The 26216-nt window shown below is 34.4% G+C and overlaps 2 pseudogenes; one reads left to right on the top strand and one right to left on the bottom strand.

Moving 5' to 3' along the window:
* Positions 1-11390: 11390 nt before the first annotated feature.
* On the bottom strand, positions 11391-12079 carry LOC104870011 (annotated as a pseudogene).
* Positions 12080-12145: 66 nt separating this feature from the next.
* Positions 12146-26216, top strand: part of LOC104870010 — an 88348-nt pseudogene continuing 74277 nt past the window's right edge.

Here is a 26216-nt window from a genome sequence, read left to right as displayed (position 1 = left end):
TGCCATGTTCAGGACTTGGTTATAAATGTGCACAACACTGACTCATACTACGAGACAAACATTCACCTTGGAAGTTAGAAATGAATAACCAGAATTCCCTGAAGCCACTCAGCAATCAAAAGTGGCCCAACCCTCATTTTAAGATTTTGTGTTTCTTCTTTGCTCTAGCTAATGTATAATGTGATGTTTCCACATTATTTGATTTTGCTCTTATGGCTTCCCTTTGAAGCACACCTACAATTAAGATTAAGTAATAATGTAAACCAACCCCTGATGTGCCTAGTATAATAGTGAAAAAGGGCTAAATCTTCAAGCAAACTATAAGGTCCTGCTGTGATGTACCACTTGAAGCCAGGAGGACACTTTTCAGTTTTATCAGATAAGCCAGGTATCAAAATGGATAGTTCATTAAATTAGAAGCACTCTTCCAGAGGTACATGATTTAAAATTGTGGAATGCTCCCTGTGAGATGGCGAAAACTTGATACAAGGATGACTCCTTAATATAGTGAAAAAAGTGGTATTTAATATGAAATAGGCTCAATATGCTGGATGCATTTTTGTAGTCAGTAACAAATATTTAGAGTTTTTAGAGAAATGAGCATGTTAAATACTTTATACTTCACACTTTATGTGAAGCTGACAAAAACTATGATTATTTTCCATTAGGTGAAGCAAAGGATGTGTGATTTACCAAAACAAAAGAGAATGCGTTAGTGAGAATGAATAGTAGCTTTCAATTATAGATAGGAATATATCATAGGAAACTTCTTAAGAATTTTCTTAAGGCAAATTCATAATACAGCAAAAGTGGTAGTCAAAGTAATATTCAAATTATTGGCAATCAGAGCAAGGTAACTCTTTGAGGTAAAATATAACTTCACTTCTCTGAATTTATTGCTGCATAAACAGTCCTGAGAAAAGACTAGAACGAATGAATAGCTAGGGTCATGAAATCTTGACAAATCCTCCATCATGCATAAAAGGGTAAGCGGTCTCTATTGGACTGCCTCCAAATAATCAGAATGGCTGGCAGACCTCCAACGTAATAGAATCCAGGCAAATGCAATTGTTTTAAGAAGGAGCAAGAGACAAGGTCAGAGCATGGGGTGAGCAGTTAATCCTCTGACATTTACAAGGATGAATAAGAGCTAGACAAGTTGCAGCCACCCCACTCCTCCTGCACCCTTTTCCTAACTACTAGGATATTCTGAATCAAGTTGCTAAATAAGCATAAGAAAACTCTGAATGTTGGAATGAAACTTGCAGACTATTCTGAGACCTTGTGATTTGTGGAATGAATTGGCATTATGTTGTTGGTTCTATCCTGCCTGCCATAGATGCCAGACAGAGATTTGCAGAAGCCTGTAAGGCCATAAGTTTCAAGAGCTAATTATAAGGAAGTGGTCCAAGAAAACTCTGTCTCTAGACAAAAGATAAGAAAAAATTTGTCCCAATAATACCTATTTGTAATACCTGCTATACTTCACAGAAACAATAGAAGAAACATATCAAGCCTGCTTATATAATTTCAATAGGAATGCTTGAGAAGGAGAAAATAGACTTGACTATTCTGTACTCCACAGATAAATAAGCATGGTGTAACAAAGTTCTGTACCACTGACCTCCACCCCCTAGTAATAACTAGAGTTTTAAAATAGTCATCAAATTATTGGCTTAGCAAAAGTTATTTTCTTGAAATAAATGAAACTCAAAAGAATAAAGAAAACCTTGGTAAAGTTATAAAGTTACATAAATCAAATTTTAAAACAAAAGCACAATACTAAAGTGAAGAAAACAGAAACTGTCTTTAATCTCAGAAAACATAAGGTTAGATCAGTTGTTTACCCAATCCTAACAAACAGTGAAACAGATTTTAAAATATGTATTGTCTACAATAAAAAATTGTCTAGGGCTGGGGATTTAGCTAAGCAGTTCGGTGGCCTGCCTCGCAAGTGTGAAGACCCGAGTACGATCCCCTATACCAAAAAAAAACCACAAAAAATTGTCTGAAAACAATTCAATAAAACAGTAATTAATAATCTGTAGATTTGGTGGGAGACAAAATTGTACAGATTGAAGAAAAGATATTAAAAGTCTCAAGCAGGGATACTTCATAAATAACCCTGAAATTTGTTTTTATTTTGTTTTTTGGTACTGGGGATCGAACTCAGGTCTTTGTGCTTGCCAGACAGGCAGCAGAACTAGTGAGCAAAACCGTGGCCCATAACACTGTAATCTAATGACAAATAACCTAGGTAGGAGTAAGAGAAAAATGTCACATGATTCATGGGAAAAAATTAAAGATAATGGATTTCTCATCTGAAAGAAAAAAGTCAAAAAAGACAATAACCACATGCATCCATTGCTGAAATAAAGAATCTTTGGCTTTGAATTTTGTACCTAGCAAAACTATCCTTCTGGAACAAAGACAAACTAAATGCTTTATAAATAAAGGAAAACTAAAATTGTGTTACAGTTTTAAAGGATAGATAAATGAAATTCTATAAACAGAATAAAAAGATACTTGGAACTTCAAAGAAAACTGGTTGGAATGGATAGAGGAAAATCAGAGTAAATTCTACGTATTGTTCTCAGTAATTTACTGAATTAAAATTATAACATTATCCCATATTATATAAGATATATGTAAGGAAAATTACTAAAATAATTGTGTGACAAATTGAATTGTATGAAATGATACTTACATAACAGTAAATTTTCCAAATTGTCTCTAAGTGAAATACAAATAGTCAATATCTATCTATCTATCCTTAGAAAATCAAAACTACACTTATTGAGTCTGTTTTAACCCAAACAAAATGAGTGTACTTTAGCCCAAACCCAATGTATCACCAAACACTGTATACAATAAATACTGGCAAGGTAGAAAGTCAATTAGCACAATCACAGTGGAAAGCATATGGAGACAAAATAAAACTAAAAGGTCACCTGCAATTTGATTTAATTACAACTTCTTGGTATATTTCGTCCAAAATTTAAGTCAACATATTTTTGGATATCTGCATAAACATAATTATTTTGCTATAATTTTAATAGCTAAGATATGGAAAAAGCTTAGGTTGCTGTCAAATGATATATGAATAAAAAATACAGTCCATGTACACAAGGGAATATTAATCAAGCATGAAGAAAAGTTAAATCATGTCAAATATTTTTCTTTTTTACTAAGTTTATTGGTACATTTTAGGGATACAGTACAGTTGCATTCATTATTAGGATCTTGTACCTTTACTTGACAGGTCTTGGTTCTTATTTTTTCCCCTTGTCCCTGCCCTCCCTTCACCCACACCTCCCCTCCCCATTTACAAACACTTTATTTCTATTTTTTCACTTTCTCATATATTTTTTTCTTTTCCCTTATTCCCTTTCCCCTATCCTTCCCACTTTCCCTACACCTTTAGCCCTTTTCTTCCTATTTCACATTGTTAATTATCTCATTAGGATCTTATATACTATTATAGTTTTTCACAGCAGAGAAACTGTTCAGTATTTACCCATGCGTGACTTATATATTTCACTTAGGAATAGAACCTCAAATTGTATCCATTTTCCTATGACTGAATCTAATTTCTCATTTTCTATGGCTGAGTAGTATTCCATTTTATAGAAAAACCACATCTTCTTTAACCAGTTTCCACACAGATGGGCAAATGGGCTGTTTCCAAGTTTTAGGTGTTACAGACTGTGTTGCCATAAACAATAGGCGTGCATATATCACTATGATATGATTATTTTAATTATTTTGGAAAGATACCCAGCAGAGGAATGGCTGGGTCAAATGGAAACTCTAGTCCCAGCTCTTTCAGGTATCTCCATATTGATTTCCATAGTGGTTGCACCAGCCTGCACTCTCACCAACGGTGCAGGTGTTCCTTTCGCCCCACAACCCACCAACATTTATTTGCTGCTTTTACTTCTTTGTCTGAGAAATGTCTGTTCATTTCAGATGCCCATTTTTGAATTGGGTCTTTATATTTGGGGGGCCTGATTGTTTTCAGTTCTTTTTATATTCTTGATAATGGTCCTTTGTCTGAGGAGCAGCTGGTAAATAGTTTTTCCCACATTTTACGTTGTCTTGTAGTTCTGTTGATGGTTTCTTTTGCTGTGCAGAAGCTTTTTTAATAAGATAAGATCCCACTTGTTGATTCTTTCTGCTACTTCCCAAGCTACTGAGGATTTTTTCATAAACATTTTTCCTATGTCAGTGTCTTCAAGAGTTCTGCCTAACTTCTCCGGCAAGTTTAATGTTTCTGTTTTAATATTTAGATCTTTAATCCATGTGGATTTTAATTTAGTGCATGGTGAAAGATAAAGGACTAGTTTTAATCTTTGGCAGGTGAGATTCAGTTTTTCCAACACCATTTATTAAAGAGGCTATCTTTCCTCCAGTGGGGATGGTCAGCTCTTTTGTCATAGATGAGGTAGTGGAGTACATCTGGAGTTGTTCCTGAGTCTTCTAGTCTGTTCCACTTATCCTCCGGTCTGTTTCTTTGTCAGTACCATGCTGTTTTTATCACAGTGGCTTTGTAGCATAGTTTCAGATTGGGAATTGTTATACCTGCTGCCATGTATCTGTTGCATACAATGGCTTTTACTATTCTAGGTCTCTTATGGTTCCAAATGAATTTTTGGATTATTTTTTCTAGTTCTGTGAAATATAGTGTTGGAATTTAAATTGGCATTGCATTGAATCTCTGTAGCAATTTTGGTAGTATGGCCACTTTCACTATGTTTATTCTTCCAACCTAGGAGCAGGGGATATCTTTCCATTTTCTTATATCCTCTTTGATCTCTTTTTTGAGAGTCTGTAGTTTTCAGTATTGAGATCTTTTGCTTCTTTTGTTAGGTTGATTCCTAGATACTTCATTTTTTGGGTGCTATTGTGAAAGGAATTGTTTCCCTAATTTCTCTTTTAGTGAGTCTGTTATTTGTGTACAAGAAAGCTATTGATTTTTGGGTATTGACCTTGTATCCTGCTACTCTGCTAAAAGTGTCAATTAAGTCTAGAACTCTTTTGGTGGAGTTTTTTGGGTCTTCAATGTATAGTATCATATCATCAGCCAATAATGACAGCTTAACTTCTTCCTTTCCTATCTTTATTCTTTTAATTATTTCTCTTCTCTAAATGCTATGGCTAATGGTTCCAGAACTATATCAAAGAGGAGTGGTCATAGTGGGCATCATTGTCTTGTTCGTGATTTTAATGTGAAGGTTTTCAGTTTTTGGCCATTTAATATGATGTAGGCTGTTGGTTTCTCATAGATAGCCTTTATAAAGTTGAGATATAGATCATCTATTTCAAATTTTTGGCAGGGTTTTTTATCATGAATGGGTGTTGAATTTTGTCAAATGCTTGTTCTGCATCTATAGAAAGGATCATGTTTTTTTTTTTCTTGACTTTGTTAATATAGTGTATTACATTTATTGACTTATATATGTTAAACCATCCCTGTATCCCTGGAATAAATCTGACTTGGTAAGGATGTATGATCTTGATGATCCTCTGTATTCTGTTTGCTAGTATCTTATTAAGGATTTTTGCATCTATATTAATTAAGGAAATTGGCTTGCATTTCTTTTTTTTAGTTGCATCTTTTCCTGGTTTGGGAATCAAAGTGATACTTGCTTCTATGTATGAATATGGAAGTATTGCTCCCCTTTCAATTTCATTGAAAAGTTTCAAGAGCAATGGCAGTACTTCTCTAAAAGTCTTACAAAATTCAGCAGTGATTCCATCAGGACCAGGGCTTTTCTTTGTTAGTAAACTTTTAATTATATTTTCAATTTTGCTGAATGTAATTGGGTTGTTTAAATTGCTTTTATCTTCTTTGTTCAACTTTGGAAATTCATAAGTATCTAGAAATCTTTCCATTACTTCTATGTTTTCCATTTTATTAGAGTGCAGGTTGTCAAAGTAGGTATTGCCTATTGGATTTCTGTTGGATCTGTTGTGACTTCAGCTTTTTCATTCCTAAATGCATATATCTGTACCTTTTCTTTTCTTTTTTGATAAGGCTAGCTAAGGTTTTGTCAATTTTATTTATTCTTTCAAAAAACCAACTATTCAATTCCTTTATTTTTGTATCATTTTCTGAGTTTCCACTGCATTGATTTCTTCTCTAATCATTATAATTTCCTCTCTTGTTCAAGCTTTGGAATTTTCTTGTTCCCGTTTTTCCAGGAGTCTAAGATTCATTGTTAGGTTGTTTATTTAAACTCACTCTGTTTTCCTAGTGTGGGAATTCAGTGCTATGATTTTTCCATGTTGAAATGCTTTCATTGTGTCCTACAGATTCCTGTATGTTGCATTGGCATTTTCATTTATTTGTAAAAACTGTCTGATTTCTTCTTTAATTTCCTCTGTGATCCATTGATTGTTCAGTAGAGTGTTGTTCAATTTCCATGTGTTTGTGAAGTCCCTATGTTTTCTTATTGTATTGATCCCCAGCTTAATTGCACTGCAATCTTTTAATATACAGGTAATAACTTTGATTCTTTTGCATTTAATCAAACCTGTTTTGTGAGCTAGTATGTGGTCTATCTTGGAGAATGACCTATGTGTAGTTGAAAAGAATGTATATTCTGATTTTCTGGGGTGGCACACTCTATAGATGTCTATTAAGTCCATATTGTTCAAAAGCTTGATTCACTTCTAACATTTTGTTTTTTTATTTTTTTTGCCTAGATGATCTGTCTATTTGTGAAAGTTAAGTATTTACTTCCCCTACTATAATTGTATTAGTGCTTATTTGTTTTTTTATGTTACTTAATATTTGTTTCATATAGATGGGGCATTTATATTTGGTGCATATATGTTTATGATTGTCATTTCTTCTTCTTGGGTTGTTCCCCTTACAAGGATGTAGTGGCCTTCTTTGTCTCGCTTAATCAGTTTTGGTTTGAAGTTTGCTTTGTTTGAAAATAAAATTGCTAACCTTTCTTTTTTCTGGGCTCCTGTCACATGCAGAATTGTTTTCCATCTTTTCACTTTTAGTCTATGGGCTTCTTTTCTCAGTAGGTGTGTCTCTTTTATACAAAATATTGTTGGATTTTGCTTATTAATCTATTCTGCTAGTCTATTTCTCTTGATTGGTGAATTGAGGCCATTGACATTGATGGTTATAACTTATATGTATTGACTTATTATTGTCATGTTATTGTCTTTTTGTTTAATCTTTTTACTTCTTCACCATCTCCTTTTAGTTTCTTGCCTTGACTATTTGAATTGGTCTGTTGGGCCTCATTGTGTTATAACCTTCACTGTCTTTTTCTAGGATATTGTTTAGAATTGCTTGTTGTGCTATTTTTAGTATTCATGTAGTTTCTCAGTTGTTCTTTGTCATGGTAGCATCCTACTTCCCCATCCATTTTGTAAGAGAGTTTGGCAGGATACATCAGTATCAGTCCAGGTTGAAGATTGTTTTCTTTTAACACTTGAAACACCTCACTCAGGCTCTCCCTGACCTGAAGGTTTGTGGTAAATAATCTTCTGTGATTCTGATGGGTTTTCCTTTGCATGTGATTTGTTTATTTTCTCTTACTGCTTGTAGTATTTTGTTCTTCTTTTGGCTTTCTGGGATCTTGATTGTTATATGTCTTGGTGTAGATTTTTTTTTTTTTAATTGTGGTTAGTTGGATTCCTGTATGACTCACTTATCTGTATGCCAAATTCTTCCCCTCTGTTTGGGAAGTTTTCTGTCATTAATTCTGTGAGCAGCTTTTTTACAGTCATTTGCATTTTCTCATGCTATTTCATGGATTCCTATCAGTCTTATATTATTCTTCTTTGCATCATCTAGGAGTTGTTGGATTGATTTCTCACTAACCCTTACTGTTTTTAAGAGACCTCTCTTTTCACAGTCACTGTCTGTGATCATATCTTCTATATCTGAGAGTCTATCTTCACATTCTTTTATTCTGTTGCATACACTTTCAATAGAGTTTTTAATCTCCTGGATATCTGTTTGAATCTGTTTTATGGATTCCATTTCTTTCCTCTGTTGGGGATTCATTTTTTCCATTTCTTTCTTATACTGGGCCTTCCTGGCTTCTATCATGGTCCTGAGCTCATCTATTTTTTTTTTGTCAGTTTCTGTTCTACAGTCTCAAATCATGACTTTCATTTTGCTCACCATCTCTATGGTTATCTGGGAAATTAATTCTGTTTTGAATTTTTCTAGGATTTAATTGATCTGTTTTGTTACTTCCTGTGCTATGAGTTCAGAGCATCCTGGTGTTTCACTATCAGACTTCTCATTTTCCTTTGCCCTATTGTTTGCCATTGCTGAACTGGAAGTCTGTCTTTGCGTCTTGCTTAAGTGTTTTCTCATTTTTATTTTTGCTGTTTGGATGTCCTTGATTCAATCTCTGGGCTATTAAATCTTCCTGATATGTTTGTGTTTTATCTTTTGATTCTCTAATGAGTCACAGACATTCTCATTTTCATAATATCAATGAAACCAACTCATCAAATCAACCCCTATTCTTTATCCCAATTGATACAATCAGCAACACAATAGGATCAATCACTACTTGCAAATTGACCACTTGTGGTAGTCGTTAATCTATCAGCTTTAAAGCATGTGAATTAAATTAAAATAAAGAAGCAGTCCAAAATATGTTTGCAGTAAACAAGCTCCTCAGTGTAGCATATTTACCATTTAGGATGGTGGTCTAGACAGAGTTAGGATGAGAAGAGTAGATAAGTAAAAGTACTGGAGAAGGTTTCAAGTGAAGCCAGAGGATACAGAATGACCACACAATCTTTAGGAAACTTTTAAACTCAAAAAGGATAGACAGAGTGCAAGTATAATGACAAGAATATATTCCCTTAACAGCAATTGGGGCTCACTTTACCTTGAAACTACTGACCCTTGAGTGAGACACATGATAGAAAAAAAGAATATTTAAAAAAAAGTGATAAAAGAAGAAATCTGTGTTAGGGCAGGAGCAGGAACAGAAAGGGAGATGGGAGACAATATGGTGGAGCAAGAGTCTGAGTTGGTGAAAAAGAACAGAAAAAAGAATTTACAGAGTGGAATGAGGAAAATAAAGAAAAGGAAAAAATGACTTTGAAGGGCATCTTTCAGACTATATCTCTGCTGTCATAGTGCACATCGTGTGCAGCCTCATGCAGAACCAAATTCCCCTATCTCAACTAGCCGATGGCATACCCCTGAGATGCAGGCTGACCTCAGGCTGCAAGGTCCAAATTAAGTTCCTGTCCTCCTGCCAGGTCAAACTCCAGACAGTTCTACTACAGGTTTCCCCCACCACTTCTTTAAAGATGTTCAGAGTAGAGAGCTCAGAAAATTACCCTTTATAACCAGCTATGCCTCTACAGATTGGGTCCAAGGACTGGCACAATCAGGAGGTCTGAGAGCGGTGGATGGGGTGGGGGTGGAGGAGGTGCTCAGCGGCACCAGCAGCTACCCTCCAATAACTGGATCAGCAATGACGGTGCCTGCAAGGGAGGGTGCAGCTATCTGGACCCATGGACTGAGCCCAAGCAGGCTGGAGGGAGATATGATGTCCAAGCTGCTTTCCTGATTCGCTTCATGTCATTTTTTATTATTTTTTTTTAATGGAAAATGAATTGAACCAGAGATGCTCATGTTAGGACAAATAAAGCTGAATCAAAAAGAAAAATATCACATAATTTTTCTCAAATGTGGAATCCAAAAAGAGAGAGAAGACATGAAAATAGAAGGGAGACTATTAGAGAAGAGCAAAAGAATTTACAGATAGGAAGGAGAAAATAGAAGACCAAAGCGAGTAAGGGGATTGAAATTATCAATCTATGTCACTTGTATGCACAAATATATCAAATGAAACCCACTGTTCTGTATATCATGTATTAAGAAAATAAAGAAACATAAATCAAGTTTTCACAATCAAGGATTTAAAAGCAATCAAGTTGTCAGATAAATGTCATAACCTCTCAAGTTTTTGAATCTGCGCAAATTTGTAGACTCAAAAATACTAGTGGAAAATAATATAAGTCCCCCAGCAAATATGAATGTACTGATTCCTCTAGTTGTTCTTCATAGGGACCTGTAGATATTTTTTTGAGGGACATTGGCACAGGGAAACAGGTGTCAGACAATATTAAAGACCTATCTAATGAGAGATCCTCCACATCTTAGCAGCCACTCTGAGATTACTTATACTGATGAATGAATTGTATGCCTGTCTTTAGTGGGTCATTGTGGTAAGAACTATCCTAGTGCACAAAGCCGAGTGAAAATTTTCAAAATTGTGACCTTATCTTGACTGAGATAGCATATCACAATTTACATGGTTTAGTAGAAATTAGTGTCAATTTTAACTCCAAAGGATACAAACATAGTGTCCTTAAAATGTAATAATTTAATGCAGTAGTTTAGACCTTGGAAAACTAGATATGATATATGATTATAAATTAAAGTAAATTTACAATTTTCAAATGATTTACTGTAAAAGATACATTACCATTCATGTCACTCATAACGTTCTCCCTTTCTTTCTTTTTTATTGAGTTTATTGGTACTTTTTAAGTATACAATACAGTTACATTCATCATTGGGATCTCTTAACCTTACATGACAGACACTGGTTCTCATTTTTTCCCCATCCCCTGACCTCCCTTCACTTCCTCCACCCTCCCCTGTTTACAAAGACTTTGCTGCCATTTTCCCTTTTCTCATTTTCCCCCTTATTTACTTTCCCCTACCCTTCCCACTTCCCCTCTAACTTTAGCCATTTTCTTCCTATTTTACATTGTCAGTTATACAACTGGATTTTATTTACATTTTTAGTTTTTCTCCCCAGAGAAACTCTTCCTTTGGACACACTTCTTATCATTTTTGACACTTTATGAAGCAGTTCTATAAATCTTATTTTATGACTGTCTTAAATTGTCATGGCTGCTCAAAGTCCTGAATCAATTCGAATCTTTTACTTTTCATTGTTCTTATGACTTTGGGGAAGATAAGTCACCTGGTGACCAATATGGTGGATAAGATGGATGCTTTTGGGAGGAGTTTATCTTTTTTTCTTTCTGTGCTCATCACATGCTTCCAGTACATAATGAATACATTGATGGTGGGGAGTGATGAAGGTACATATCACATCTTAATTATTTGTACTTTACTTTGCTCTCCCTCTTCATCTGTTCCTGAATCCTGTTTCCATTTCCAAAAGGTCAATCTCGTTTTCTTTTTTCTATTTTTTCATTTATTAATTTTTAATTATGAAGCTTAAAAGTCAATTATTAATCAACTGTAAATATAAAATAGGATCTTCATTAACTTCTGATCTCGGCTAAAATATTTTTATGTCTTATGTATATAGTTCATGAATATACGTGTCCACAGATTCCATTTTAGTTTACCAAGAAGCCCAAGCTGCCAGTTCATTGAAATCATCTTCCTCTTCAGCTCTTCTGCTGTGCAAGACATACGTGCACTTGGCTTTCTATCTGGCTGTGCCAGGAGAGAAGAGCAAGACACATTCAGAAGGCAGATATTTGTTATCTTCTTATTTAATTCCTCCTGTTCCAGTTGTTCAAGTTCTGCCATCAACTCATCCTCATCAAAGCTCATCACTAAACACAACAATTTGAGAAAGAGCTTCTGAGGTTTCTTGGGAAATATCCTGTTGCTCTGTGATCTCTTACATCAATGCATCAATTTTGTTCAGATCCATGTTTTCATGAACAGCTTTCATTGCTTTTGCTGCAAGGCCCATGTTTCTTAACACCTCAGTGTGGCTATACAAATTCTCCAGGGCTTCTCTCTGAAACTCAATGGTGGAAAGGGTGCCATCAATCTGAGTAAGCTGCTTCTCAAACCTCTTTTTCCTTTTCAGTGCCTGCAATGCAGCTCACTTGTTCTGTGTGCTGTGCTGTTTTTCTTGGCCAGGGCGAACTCCCTCTGGATCTGAGTCTCCAGTTACTCCTGTTTCTTGCCCAGCATCTCTAACTTCTCCCAAAGTTGGGCCAGGGCCTCCTGAGCACTGGGAGCAGCTTGGCCCTTGGAGGAGTGGTGCCCTTTGAAGAACTTGCCCAACTTCCTCATGGCTGTGGAATTGGGAGCCAGCAGCCCCTGGGGTCGAGGGACTCTACTGGGGGCCAGGTGAACAAGATGGTCCACGCGGGGTCTCACATGGAGGAGCTGGCACTTCTGGGAATCAACAAGTCTTTGGGGCAGGTGACAAACACCCCTTGGTATTTTCCAGTCCCCTTGTTTTCTATGATTTACCTTTTATTTTGTTCCTTAAATTAATTATATTTGGCTTTCACATATAAGAGACACCATGTGATATATATCCTTCTTTGTCTAATTTATTAAACTTAGAATTCTGTTGTCCAAGTGCATCGATTTTCCTACAAATAACTCAAATTGTGTGGGCCTGCTTTTCCACTAGATGGAATCTGTCAGCAGCACTCATTGTATTTTTTAATCACACATTGCTAAGGCATCCTTAAAAGAGATCTTTCAGAAGTTCAAAAAGTGGCAAGAATGATGACAAAGGTGTGTTTGAAGCAATGGGCAGTATTTTTGTTTGTTTTTTTGAGACAGGGTCTCACTATGTAGTTGAGACTGACCTGGAACTCACTATGTAGCTCAGGGTGGTCTCGAACTCACAGCCTCCTGAGTGTTGGGATTACAGGTGTGTGCCACCACGCCTGGCTAATGGTCAGTATTTTGAGAAGATCAATAGCAATGTGTCTTTTACTGTAATATTTTTGTTTAGATACAGACTAGATTTTTATAACCCTGTCTATGTCCTTGAAAATCTTAGTAGATTTCTCTAAATTATACTAACTAAATAAACTTTTTTCTACAAGTGTTACTACTGCCAGGGCAAAAAAAACAAACAAAGAAGAAACTAACTTGTGGGTTTTATAATGATCCCAATGACAAAATTACAATGAAGAACTCTGGTGTTCTGGATAAAAGCTCCTACATATCTAGAAGTGTCCATATTATAGCTGTCCATCTTAAATTGTCCATTTTGAGAGACATCATGTCATATAATCATGTAAGCCCAATACAAACCTTATGCAACTTGGCCATGGTATAGCCAGAGCATAGCAAAGTGAGAGCATAAGGCATAAAAAAGAGCATAAGAAGAAATTCCATAATTTCATGACATTTTCCACCACCACAGTCCTACTTGCCATCATACCTTGGTTGTTTGGGGGATGCTTTATAAGTAGCTGAGAAGAGAACAAAAGGGAAATAAAATCTGAAACAGAGTGGCTTAAGAGTGATGAGTTACAACTTTTCAATGCACATTTTTGTTTTTCTTTTTTTCTCTTTTTTTTGGTACTGGGGATTGAATTCAGGATTTTCCCCTTGTGAGGCAGGCGGCTGCACCACTGAGCTAAACCCCAGACCTGAACATTTTTTTTATTACTTGTGAATTTAGTCATTGATGATTTGTTGCAGAAGACTGCAATATTGATTATGCACAAAGCAGGCTGCAAGCAGTGCTGGCTGAAAAGATTTAACCCCACAATTGCCTTGTTAATAGAAGTGAGTCCAGTGAAAGCCCATGGGTTGAGGTCACAGTAACTTGCACCCAAATTCTGTCCCCACAACTAAAACCTTGTAGCTAGAACAATGTTCTAACTACAACCATATATTTTGTCTATTCTGTTCTTAATTTAAGAATGCCCTTAACCCTTACTTCCATTAGTTTCCATAGAAACCTCATAGACTATACATCTTTCCATGTAGTCCTATCTTTGCATGCACCTCTCCTTCAACCCAATTGATAACTAAGACAAATCAGTGCTAGGACTGGTCAGTACCTTTCTCAGTTGCATCTCATTGGTAATCCTGGTCCCTCAATTTCTGTCACTTTTAGCTCTGTGTTTTAGTTCATTTTTTTTTCTTAGACTTGTGCAGTACACTGAGAGACTGGAGCCTATTCCCGAGGTTTCCCGTATTGTTTCAGGAGTTTTCAGTAATCTGTGAAAAGAAAAATGGCTCGTTGTCAAGATGTAAGGTGATACATGGACAGTGACAGATGCCTTAGATTACTTAGAGGTCTGAAAAAAAAAGGCATTCAATAATAGGGACATATGGATTAGTTCATTAGAATGCCTAAAAGGATGAAGATTTTTATCAACAAATCTCCGACATATGCTGTGCAACAAAGAAAAGGACCTAAACAACAAAATTACATGTAAAGTTACTTAGACTGCTGTGATGGGAACGTGAGTAAAGTGACCATGTGAGCAGAGAGGGAAACTCCTAGACTTATCTGACTACAACCATTGCTGACTGTCCGGACCAATGGAAAACTTATGGTGCATCCCTGAAGTGGTACCGTCCCTTCTAGAAACCATAATTGATTATGTTAGACTCTGAAAAATGAACTAGTGATTCATTCTGAGAAAAGTTCAAAATAACCTAATGTAGACATTGGTTTCTCCTTCCTGCTCTCAGCACCTCAGTTGTGACAGCTATCTAAAGCCTTCTTGAGTATTTGACTGACAATTGTAGAATCATAGTTACCATCACATATGCCAAGTGTTCCCACTTTACAGCAAAGGTAATTCCACCACCCTGAGACACAAAATGCTATGTTAAATTGTTTTGGGCTCAATGGGCTACTTCCATAAGATATATCACTCTAGTGGCAATACTTCAGTAAAATGTAACACCATCTTTCAGAACAGACTAAGGTACTGTGCAAGGTTAGATATAAAAATATGCAAGGGCATATAAATCAGCAATTTCAAAAATTGCTAATTTTCACAGTAAGAATCATGGTGTTCGAGAACCAGAACTTGGAGACACTAGAAGCTCTTTGTACATACATAATTAATATATTCCAAGTCACCACAATATTGTGCTTTGCAAATTTAGAGACTTTGAATGTTGGAGGAAGTACTCAAGTCGCAGGGGATACAAGAAAAGAGGGAGTGAATTGAAGACTGTGATTGCCACACTTTCCATTTCTTGTGCCAAGGCAATAGGCAAGAAAGTCATGATAGACACTGGGAAATTTGTTCTGGATATCAGATGGAAAGTGAGAAGGAAAAATATTTGATGTAAGGGTTATTACCTTCAGCACTTCTGGGCTTTCCGTTACCCAGTTTTGACAGTAAACAACAACAAAAACAACAAAAACAACAACTATTACTACTACTATTATGAATTGTATCTTAAGTAGAGAATTTTGCTAGGGACTGAAACCCTCAGAGATGCATGAATTGATTAAATCTCCTAGTAATCCACCAAGCCAGCTGGTGTTATTACTGATGATAGAGGGATGATGAGATTCATTAACTAGATGAAGCATTTAGCTTGATAATTGGACTCAGTGTCATTCACTTCCTACATTTTCTCCAAAAAAACAAAGTTTATCAGTACATTGGAAGAGTTAGCCCAAATGTAAGCTACGTTTGTCACTGATAGACTCTTCTCCAATGAGGCGCCCATAGTCCCAATTACTTGACATGCTTTCCACAGATAGTTTTGTGCTACGGACCTTTCCATGGCTGCTTCAAATGTTCATTATGTTATCTCTCAAAATAATCTTCTCCCCCCTATGCAACCAATGTTTAACAACTGATTCAAATAAGAGTGTCATTGTGGCTACCCGAACCAACTCAGGGTAGCAAAGGGTCATCATTTTAGCTCCAGATCTTCCCAGGAGACTTGCTAAGACTTTCACAGGTCTTTATAACAGCTCACCTTCTCCATGGACACATTTCGTCCTTTCTCCCCTTTCACAGATATTTTTTAACACGGGCATTTGATACACCAAATAATATGAAGCTCCATGGCAAAATGATCTTAAAGTTGGCTTCCTATTCACATATTGCGTGTGATTCCAATAGGAGCTAGAAATATGATGAGAGTCATTCAAGAAGTCCTACAACTTGCAGTGAGTTATCTGCTACTAAATAAATCTTAAAAATTATACCCTAGGTTTTTCCTCCTCCCCATTCTCTTCCCTTTATGAACTTAATTACCAGAATTTGGCCAGAAGACATTTACCAAGGTGGCCTGCAGAAAGATAGTACCTTGAGATTCAGAGTAGAGAAAGAGAGGTTGTTTATTTGAAACCACATTATATTGTATACATTAAATGTACCAATAAAATTATTTTTTTAAAAAAGTAAGCACATGGGCAAATAATTGGCAAAACCACTAAATTTTGCTAACTTCTCAATTTCTGTAGCATGGCTTTTATGTTTAAGAATTGAATATTTTTAATATAAATTCCCATTTCAACATGTTCTTTAAAGAACTAGTAAATCTCCCACTGTTCTTTTTTTATTTTTTCTTGCCTTCATACATTTGTGAGTCATTTTACATAGTAAATTCAGATGTTCCCTGTTGTTATAATTTTACATACCTATTTTTCTGTACCTTTGCTTGTCTACATATAGTGTATCTATTTTTTTTGTGTGAAAATTGTATAATGGCTACTAATAACTCAGTTAAACAGTATACATGGAAACAGCTCAGAGCTTCTGCCATATTATTAATATTAGGTTAGGATTAAAGCAACAGTTCAAAATTATTAAAGTACACATAAAAAACAAAGCACACCAAAACTCATTTGGAAAAACATACTCAAGATTTATCAAAATGCCATACTTGAATCAATTATATTGAAATATTTACTTATGAGATCTTTAATATGAAGAGTAGAAGAATATAACCAGTACCATCTGCTAAAATCTGTACTAAGGCATCGCATAGCGCCAGAAGTCTCTGTAATGTATTCCAGAACTCTGTAATTTATAAACTAACTTACTTAATATTGTCTTACTTTCTTCATCATTGAGACTCAATACCTGACCCCCCACAACTTAAGGGAGAGGAACTTTATTTTTGGCTCACAGTCTGTAGAGGTTTCATTACATAGTCTAGCTTTCCAAGGCAGGATGGCATAGCAGACTGGCAGGAATAGCAGGGGAATAGCGGCTCGTGTAGAGGCACCCATGAAGTAGAAGGCAACTGGAGTAGCCAATGATAGATAAACACCCCAGGCCTCACTCCCCATAACTCCTCTTCTGACCAGATCCCACCTCCTAATAGCAAGCCACCTCTGACTCCTATAATCCAGTCCCTTTCATAAACCCTACTGCAGTTCATGAGGCTTTGGGGGGGTCAGATTAGATCTAAACTATAACAAGAATCTTTACTACTAAATTCTAATTGAATATATCCCAATTATATCTGAAATCTCTCTATAACTTCTTAGCAGTTTATTCCATACATTAAAGAAAGTAGCTTTAATTTATTAGAGGAGATGTGATGTACTAATTTAAAACATAAGATCCTAATGATATAATTGACAATGTGAAATAGGAAGAAAAGGACTAAAGGTGTAGGAGAAGTGGGAAGGGTAGGGGAAAGGGAATAAGGGAAACATATGAGAAAATGAAAAAAATGGACATAACGTGCTTGTAAACAGGGAGAGAAGGAAGGGGTGAAGGGAGGGCAGGGTCAAAGGTGAAAATGAGAACCAAGACCTGTCATGTAAAGGTACAAGATCCCAGTGATGAATGTAACTGTACTGTATACCTAAAATGTACCAATGAACTCAATGAGAGAAAAATAAATAAATAAATAAAGCAAGATTATAGAGTATAATTGAAATTATATATAAGCTTTAAATAAAAAACAATATTAGAATTCATGTTGTGATTAAAAATAGATAAGAAAATTTTTAGAAAATACTTTTTTTCTTTTTATTGATTTTGTTGGTGCAATCTAGGTATACAGTACAATTACATTCATCATTGGGATTCTGTACCTTCACATAATAGGTCTTGATTCTCATTTTTTCCCCTTGTCCCAGCCCACCCTTCACCCCTCCTCCCCTCCCCATTTACAAACACTTTATTCCCATTTTTTCAGTTTCTCATATTTTTTTCCTCTCCCTTATTGCCTTTCCCCCAACCTTCCCACTTTCCCTACACCTTTAGCCCTTTACTTCCTATTTCACATTATTAATTATCTCATTAGGATCCTGTGTACTATTATAGTTTTTCACACCAAAGAAACTATTTGGTATTTCAATTAAAGAAATCTCTGTAGGAACATTAAAATTAGGGAATCCTAAAATAAAACTAAAAAGGAAAGTAAAAGAGAAAAGGCAATGATGTAACATTAAAATAATCCTTAATTCTGGAGATGAAAATGGTCCCTGAACATATTTAAATTGCTTCTCACTCTTATAGTTTTATTTTATTCTTTTTTTCATTATTTAGAGAATACTTTATTAGTTTCTGTAATCAAACCCACATAGATATGACCTTACATATTTAGTACGATGTGTTACACCTGTACACATGGAAAAAAATAAAAAATAAAAAAAATAAATTAACATTTCTAGACCAGTATGGTTGTCCATTTCTGTACAATGCCAACTCAACACAGTAAATTGGGATGACTTTTTCCAAAGTTGGCAACACCGTTAAAGTTTCCCAAAATTCAATTTATATATATAGTTATATAAAAAGATTAATAATAGTATGTTATGCATCAATAGCAGCAACAGCTTTTCCAGGTTCTGCAGTCATCTGAACAAAATTATAGACATTCAGCACATTTCATTAAAAAAAAAAAAAAACAAAGAAAAGAATAATGTCCAGAAAACAGCAAAGTTCTGTTGCTGTTGTGGTACCTGACACCATTTTTTCTGTTAGCCTCTTAATCATCATCTGGAAAGAGAACATTCTAGAGTAACATCTAAATGTAGCTCTGATAAAGCATGGTCCCTACTGTGTATCATAAAGCAGGTACAAGATATTTTACATTCATAGAGGTATGATACAGTACCATCTACATCAATAATACTAGATTCAGTTTTGGTTTGAAATTTACTTTGTCTGCAAATAAGATACTTTAAAGAACTATGAGTATTTGAAAGCATATGTATACACCTCTTTATTGTTTCTTTGATTTTCTGAGAAAGGTCTCCTCTGTATTCTACTGCCCTTGAACTGATGGTGATCCTCCTGCCTCGAATTCCCAAATGCTGAGATTATAGGTGTGTGCCTTTAAACCTGGCTACATTTTTTTGCATGACTACATTTATAGTCAAAACATTTTTGTAATAAAAGTGTCAAAAATCTATTGAGGTAGTGTTTCAGTCAATTGTTAAGTACTATATTATATGTAAATTATAAATAATATATAAATTTAATGCAAGATGCTCAAATTTTGGATTCATTAAAATACAATAAAACCTTGCACTTTAAAGATTTTAACATAATTTTTGTTTATCATCTCAAAATATAGTGAATTTATCAAAGTGCTTTATATTTAAGATACCCAAAGGAAATGATCTGTATCTTGGATGGTTGTGACTAATGCATCATTTTCACCTTATAAATCTGTAGGTGGAATTTAGTCATTCACTAAAACTTTGATTTATAGCATATATGAATTATTTGATGAAATCAATAAGTCAGTAATAGATTAGAGGCAGACAAGGACAAATAAAGTATTCAAATTCTTCATATGAAAATGTCACTTCTGACATATCTTGAAATAAATAAAAGCATTGAGTTATTTTCCTCTGGAATAAAAATGGTTGTTCATCAAATTATTTTCTTTCCTTTTCCCTAAATTGAACTAACTCTGATTTTTTAAACTGTATGCATGTATTGTCTGTTATAATTAATATTTAAAATTCTACTTACTGATTTGTAACCATGGAAAGTTATTGTTTGCAATATATAAAATACTGAATGATATGAAATATTAATGTGTACATATATAAATTAAATAATCAAATACATTTGGAAAGAGTACATCACAAAATTTTAAATATATCATTTAATTTATATACTATTGTATATATCACACATTGTTTTATAATTTTTGTTGATACTGTGATTTCTGTATAATTTAATTTTTCCAAAAGTATTTAACTATAGGACAATTACTTTCGGAGAGGCATCTGGCTTGTATTTTGGAGGGATTCTACTTTATAGAAATACAAATTGTTGATTTAAAACAAAACTTGAACTTTTGGCCATATAGTCTATGAAGTCTTATTGGCCTGAAAGAAATAACTAAATTCATTAAAATTATCAAAATTCTACATGAGATGCTTTTGCTTTTAAACACTGGCAAATATATCTCAGACTGTAGAAATATTATTTAATGTAATTTGTTTTGAAAATATTTCAAGTATTCCAATGATAGAATCAAATTATTTTAAAATATATAGTAAACATTCTATATACAGCAAATGTTTTAATAAGCATTTTTAGTAAAAAAAAATTCATTGATTCTCTAATATTTAGTCACTAGGTAATATAATTAGAAATCATCAAAAGTATACAATCATCTAATAAAATTTTGGTTATTGCAATATGGAGAATAATTAATGATATAATAATTTAGATAAAATAACAAATTACTGTTAGTAATGTTTTGGGGTGCTGGATATATGTCACATAAATAATATTAACTAAAATCCTTATCTCAGTGAGGAAACAGTATAAAGCAATGGGATTTATCTCTCCTCATAAGAAAGTGTTTAAATATTATGTGTCATAGCTTTGTGATTGCAATTTATGTTAAATGATATCATGCTATAATTCTTACATTTTTCATACAACCATTTGTTTGTGCTTACTATGTGTGTCCCCCTAAATAATAATCAGATGTATTTTTTTCTCAGTTACAAATGTTTTCTATGTCTATATCAACTCCATTTGTGCATCTACAGTCACCTAGTGTAAGGTACCTAAGATACCTTGTGTTTAGTATTAGAAGCCAAAATGAACCTATGTACGGATTTTTATGGTATTAATTGGTTTCTGTCACTGTGATAAAATATCTGTGATAATAGAAAGGAAAAGAGGTTTATGTTGGCTCATGCTTTCAGAGAGCTGACCATCTCCCCTGATCCCGGACTGGTGATAAGATACAGGATCACTGCAGAAAAGCTTAACAAAGCCAAGCCTCTCACTTCATGGAGCACAGGAAGCAGAGAGAAAGTGCTCCAGAAAGAGAAGAGGCTAGAAACAAGACATGCTCTTTTATCTGATGGTGCAGTGGTCCACTTCTCTTCTAACTAGACCCATCTTCCAGTTTCCACCATCTTCAAATGATGTTATAAGATTAAGGATCCATTAGTAAGTTTAACACATTTGTGGAGTCACAGCCCTTATGAGCTACTCACTTCCCCAAAGCACCACCTCTGAATTTTGCTATTTGTTAATTAAGCCTTCACAACACATGGACTCTGGGGGAACATTTTATGTATAAGCCATTATATCTACTAATGTGTGGCAGTTACAATAGGAACCCAGCCCAAAAGTAGTAATCCTAAATTCTAAAACATGTAAATTCCTGATTATTCCTGATTTGATAAAATGACATCAGTGAATGATTGTTTATGCTTCATCCAATGAATATTCTACATTTATGTCAACACAGCATTATACAGGTTTCTTAGTTCATTTTTCTGTTGATTGTAAATAGGTTCACCGTTTATGTGTTCATGTATTCTATGTATACACTTTTTACTTACAATTTCATAATGTCAGTTTTATAGTTTTTTTATATCCCTATTTGGAATCAGCTTGTCTATAGTCTACTTTTATATTTAGCCAATGTTTTTTTCTAACACACTCGTATTTGGGAAGACACTCATTGATTTTATTAATTAATACAGGCATAACAAAGTAATATAGGTGGGGGGTTATAGGTGACATTAATTATTTCCCAACATTCTGGAATCTGGCATTGTGAGATCAGGATGTCATCATGGTAGGAGTTCCACTGATGACTAATGTTATGGTTTGGATGGAGAATATCCTTGCAAAGACTTACGAGTTCAGAGGCGGGCCTTTGGGAAGATGATTTGATCGTGTCTGAGCCATGCTCATTAGTGGATTCGTGCATTGATGAATTAGGAACTGAATGTTCTTTTAGTGGGCGGGGCTTGGCTGGAACAAGCAGGTCACTGGCAGCTGATCCTCAAGAGTGTATCAGTCCTCAGCTCTCCCCTTTACTCTCTGCTCCTGGACACCAGCCCCTTGGCAATTTACCTCTGCCATATTCCCTGCCATGGAACCATCCGATCATATACTAAAAATACATGCTGAAATAAACTTCTCCTTCTTTAATTTGCAAATATTCAGTACTATGTCTCAGGGGTGAGAAAATAAAAGACAGCCCCCTTCTGTGCTGCAGATTGCTGACTTCTAGATCTTCACATAGAAGAGAGAGGTAAAATATGCATGGCCTCTGATAAGGCTATCTTTTTTGGATGTAGTTTTAAGTGTTGTTCACAAATGGCTCATGTTTTTAAAGCTTAGTCTTCAGTATAGAGAGATGGTAAGATTTTAGCAGTCCAACTGGGAGGAGCTAGTTTATTTAGAGCATGCATTCGGGACAAAAATAAAAAAATAAATTCTCTGTAGCCTTAGTTGTGTTCTGGCTTTGTGAGAGTCAATATGAATTTTTCTCTTGTGTGTGCTTCTTTAGATGTGATTCCATCAGCAGGAAGGACTTTAGCTAATTACAGTGTCAAGCTCTTTAACATCTGGAGCTGTAAGCTAAGTAAATGTTCTCATTCTTCATAAAATGACCCAGTATCCACACTCTTGGGCAAATTTTCTCTGAAAGATTTCACTTCCAAATACCAGCACACTGGGGTTAGACATTTAATGAAAGAATTTTATGGAGACACAAACATCCAGTCATTTTAATAGCCATCTTCCAAAAATGGAACTAACTAAAAAGGGAAACCAAAAAATTGATATTTATGCCATATCACTTCTAGCTTTTTCATCCAGTTCCTTTTGATCTTGTATAGGTAAAAAAAGCTCCTTAAGCTTATAAATTCTGCTTTATGGTTTGTTCATGTAATGATATGAAAATTCCTATGTCTTCCCTTCTTTTTACCCCAAATGCAAATATAAATGCCATATTTACGAGAGGAGAGCCAGTACAGAGAGACTGGGTATAAATGTCATCTAAGAAGATCAGCAAATATTTTTTTGTCAAAGCACTACTTATGTCGAGAAGCAGAGTGAAGCGAGAAGTTCTGTAGAGGATCCTTCTGAACATCTTAGATAGGGATTTTTGTCTTTATATTTTCGATGTTCACATGTCTTTCTAATAGAAATATCACAACAAAATTTAATATTCGGAGTATTAGTTGTCATCTGCATAGGGAGTATAAATCGGTAAAATAAATACTATCCCATAATAGTTATTTGTGCAATTTTTATGAGTTCTGACTTTATTAGTTTTTCTTGATATGAATTAGAGAAGTATGTCATACTACTTCTAAAGCTAAATCTACCACATATCTGCTGTCATTGAAAATAAAATATAAAGAACATAATAAGAAAAAATTTAAAATACATTTTATTTCTTAATTTTAAAACAGATTTTGGCTCAATCTTTATTTATGTGTTATATTAACAAGAGTCAATATGGATAGCTCCAATATATTTTATATTTATAGTTTAAATATATTTATTTATATAGCTATTTTTATTTATTACATTTATTTTCTTTATTCTACAGAATATGTAAAATGCTTTCAAAATTACTAAATCTTAAACTTTGAACAACAAATTTATTATGTGCTGGGTGTAGGGGTGCACACCTGTAATCCCAGCACTCAGGAGGCTGAGGCAGGAGGATTGCTGTGAGTTCAACACCAGCCTGGGCTACGTAGTGAGTTCCAGGTCAGTCTCAACTACATAGTGAGAACCTGTCTCAAAAAAACAAAAAACAAAGTATTATGTGAGTACACTATTAACTTACAGTTTGCTATAGTTTAGATCTTAAATGTCCACCAAAGGCTCTAAAGATTTGGTCCTCATCTTAGCAAAATTAGAAGGTGTAAGAAACTTTTAAAAGTAGGAATTTATGTGAATTTTTAAGTCACTGGCACTTAGAACTCAAAGGAGAATGTGGGGCAACTGTTTCTCTCTTTGCTGCCAGTCCCCATTGAGGTGAGTAGCTTGCTAACACGCATGCTGCAAGTAGGCCAAGGACCACAAACTGAAGTCTCTTTAACCACAAGCCAAAGTAAACTTCTTTTTTTTTTTAATGAGTTAATTAGGTCTGGTATTTTAGCTCAGTATTAGAATGCTCCATAAAAAAAAAAATATTCTTTCTGGCTTTAGTCTGTAATGAGATATTCAAAATGTTGTCTCTATAATCAGTTATATTAATATGTCTTCCCTATTCCTATGCTGTGTAGTGATGTTATTTACAATTTCATAAAGTGATTTCTTTTTTATTCTTTTCTGTTTTTCTTTTGCTTTTATATTTTCTTACTTTTTTAGTACAATAAAATTTTGTACTGAGAGCACAATTTATTCTGGAAACATGCTTTAATACAAGGCACTTGTTTATCAAAGTGAATTTCTTCATAAGAAATAATGGAAACTCAGAGAATTTGTTTCATAACCCAAAATATTCATATAAAGTGATTTTAATATTGTAATTTAAAATAATAAAGAAAATATAAAACATAAATAAATAAACAAATTAACACACATTTATCTTTGAAAACTTCCATGGCTAATGCAAGGGAAACAAGAACAAAGAGTGTTATAAAGCAGGATAACTTTCACGATTATTAACAGAATCATTGCTCTTTGTTGGCTCAGTGGAGTCTTTTTCATGCAGCTTTAACAAGGAACCTATCCACTGACATTTTCTATTGCCCTATTTTAAGGATTTTGTAGAAATGTGACATTGCATTGCTTTGAAACAGATTTATTGCGTCCACTGCTATAACCTTACTCAGGCAGTGCTTTTCTACAAAATTTTGCAGATTCCCACATTTTATACATCTCCCTAATCTCATTGGAAGTGAAGGATCCTTTTGCCTTTTTCTTTTTCTCCTCTCCTTTGCAGATGAGATGTCTTCCACAAATTATTGCTGTTCAAAGATGATCACCCACAATCCTGCAGAGAATAAAAGGGGAGGGGGGAGAGAGAGAGAGAGAGAGAGAGAGAGAATTGGAAAATTGGCCTTTGGCTCGTTGTGATCATATAAATTTGGTGTCATGTACTACTGTACTAACATAACAAAACATCATGCATTTATCAAGTTAAAATTTATTAGAAATACTTTATCATCTTGCTGAACACTCAAAGAACAAATACTTGTAATCCAAAATTTTACCCTACATGAAATGATAATGTCTCAACCAATGTCTCTTTTTTTGTTTCATTTTGTTACTAAAGTATAATTCATATACTATCAGGTACAACTTTAACTTATATTTTATTTCATACATTTTCAATATTTTCTCAACCATATTCTGTGTTCTACTCACATCCAATGCTATACAAATCTAATGAATTATTTTTACATTGTTTTTTGTTTTTTACACTTTACTTATGAAGTAGTACCTCAATTCATAGATGCTTTTGTTTGTATTAAATTTGTTTCACAGACAAATGCATTTGACAAAGTTTTGTTTTTATTTTTGAATTCTACACCAGGTGACAAATATGACTGCAGCCATCTATCCCACACAAACATGAACGTGACATCTTTTCCAAAATCATGGAACAAATTAAGATCATGAACCGAGACACCACTGTATTTACATTTATATATGTGTGGGTATACATATATATTATACATCACTTGTGCAAAAGCAACTGAAAATATGATATTTGAGGGTTTTTTTTTGTACCAGAGATTGAACTTGGGACCTTGTGAGTATTTTTAATGGCATTTTATTGTGCTACAAATCATATTTAGAAACCAAGCTATCTGAAACCATACACCTTCTATGCAGCAAGTCCTATATGGTTCCTTTTTGCTGGAATCCTGGTGTGCATACATTAACATCTCATGTAGGTGGTTTAAAAAAAAAAAACCCGAATGGACATCCTCGCTGCTGCCCTGTGTCATCTCCTTGATCTATGCTTTCGTTTTCAAACACAATGCAACTAAAGTGATCCACTGAAATTGGAAGTTACACCGTGTATTATTTCTGCACCCCTAAAATATTTCTCTTTACCTGTGGGAGTAAAATCCAAAATACTTAAATGAGTGAAAGATTATATGTGACTTTCTACTCTAATTTTTATGGTTTCCTTTTACACACTTTTATGATCATTGATACATTACCTGTACTTATGTACTTGTCAGGCACAAATACAGATCTCTCCATTAAAGGTGCTGGTATTATTTTAAAGCTCATTCCTCTATGTCTTCCTATTTTGTTTT

The sequence above is a fragment of the Fukomys damarensis genome, unplaced genomic scaffold, assembly GCF_012274545.1.
Source record: "Fukomys damarensis isolate Sample0158 unplaced genomic scaffold, DMR_v1.0_HiC HiC_scaffold_6, whole genome shotgun sequence".
Lineage (NCBI taxonomy): Eukaryota > Metazoa > Chordata > Mammalia > Rodentia > Bathyergidae > Fukomys > Fukomys damarensis.
This window is presented reverse-complemented; position numbering and strand designations above follow the sequence as displayed.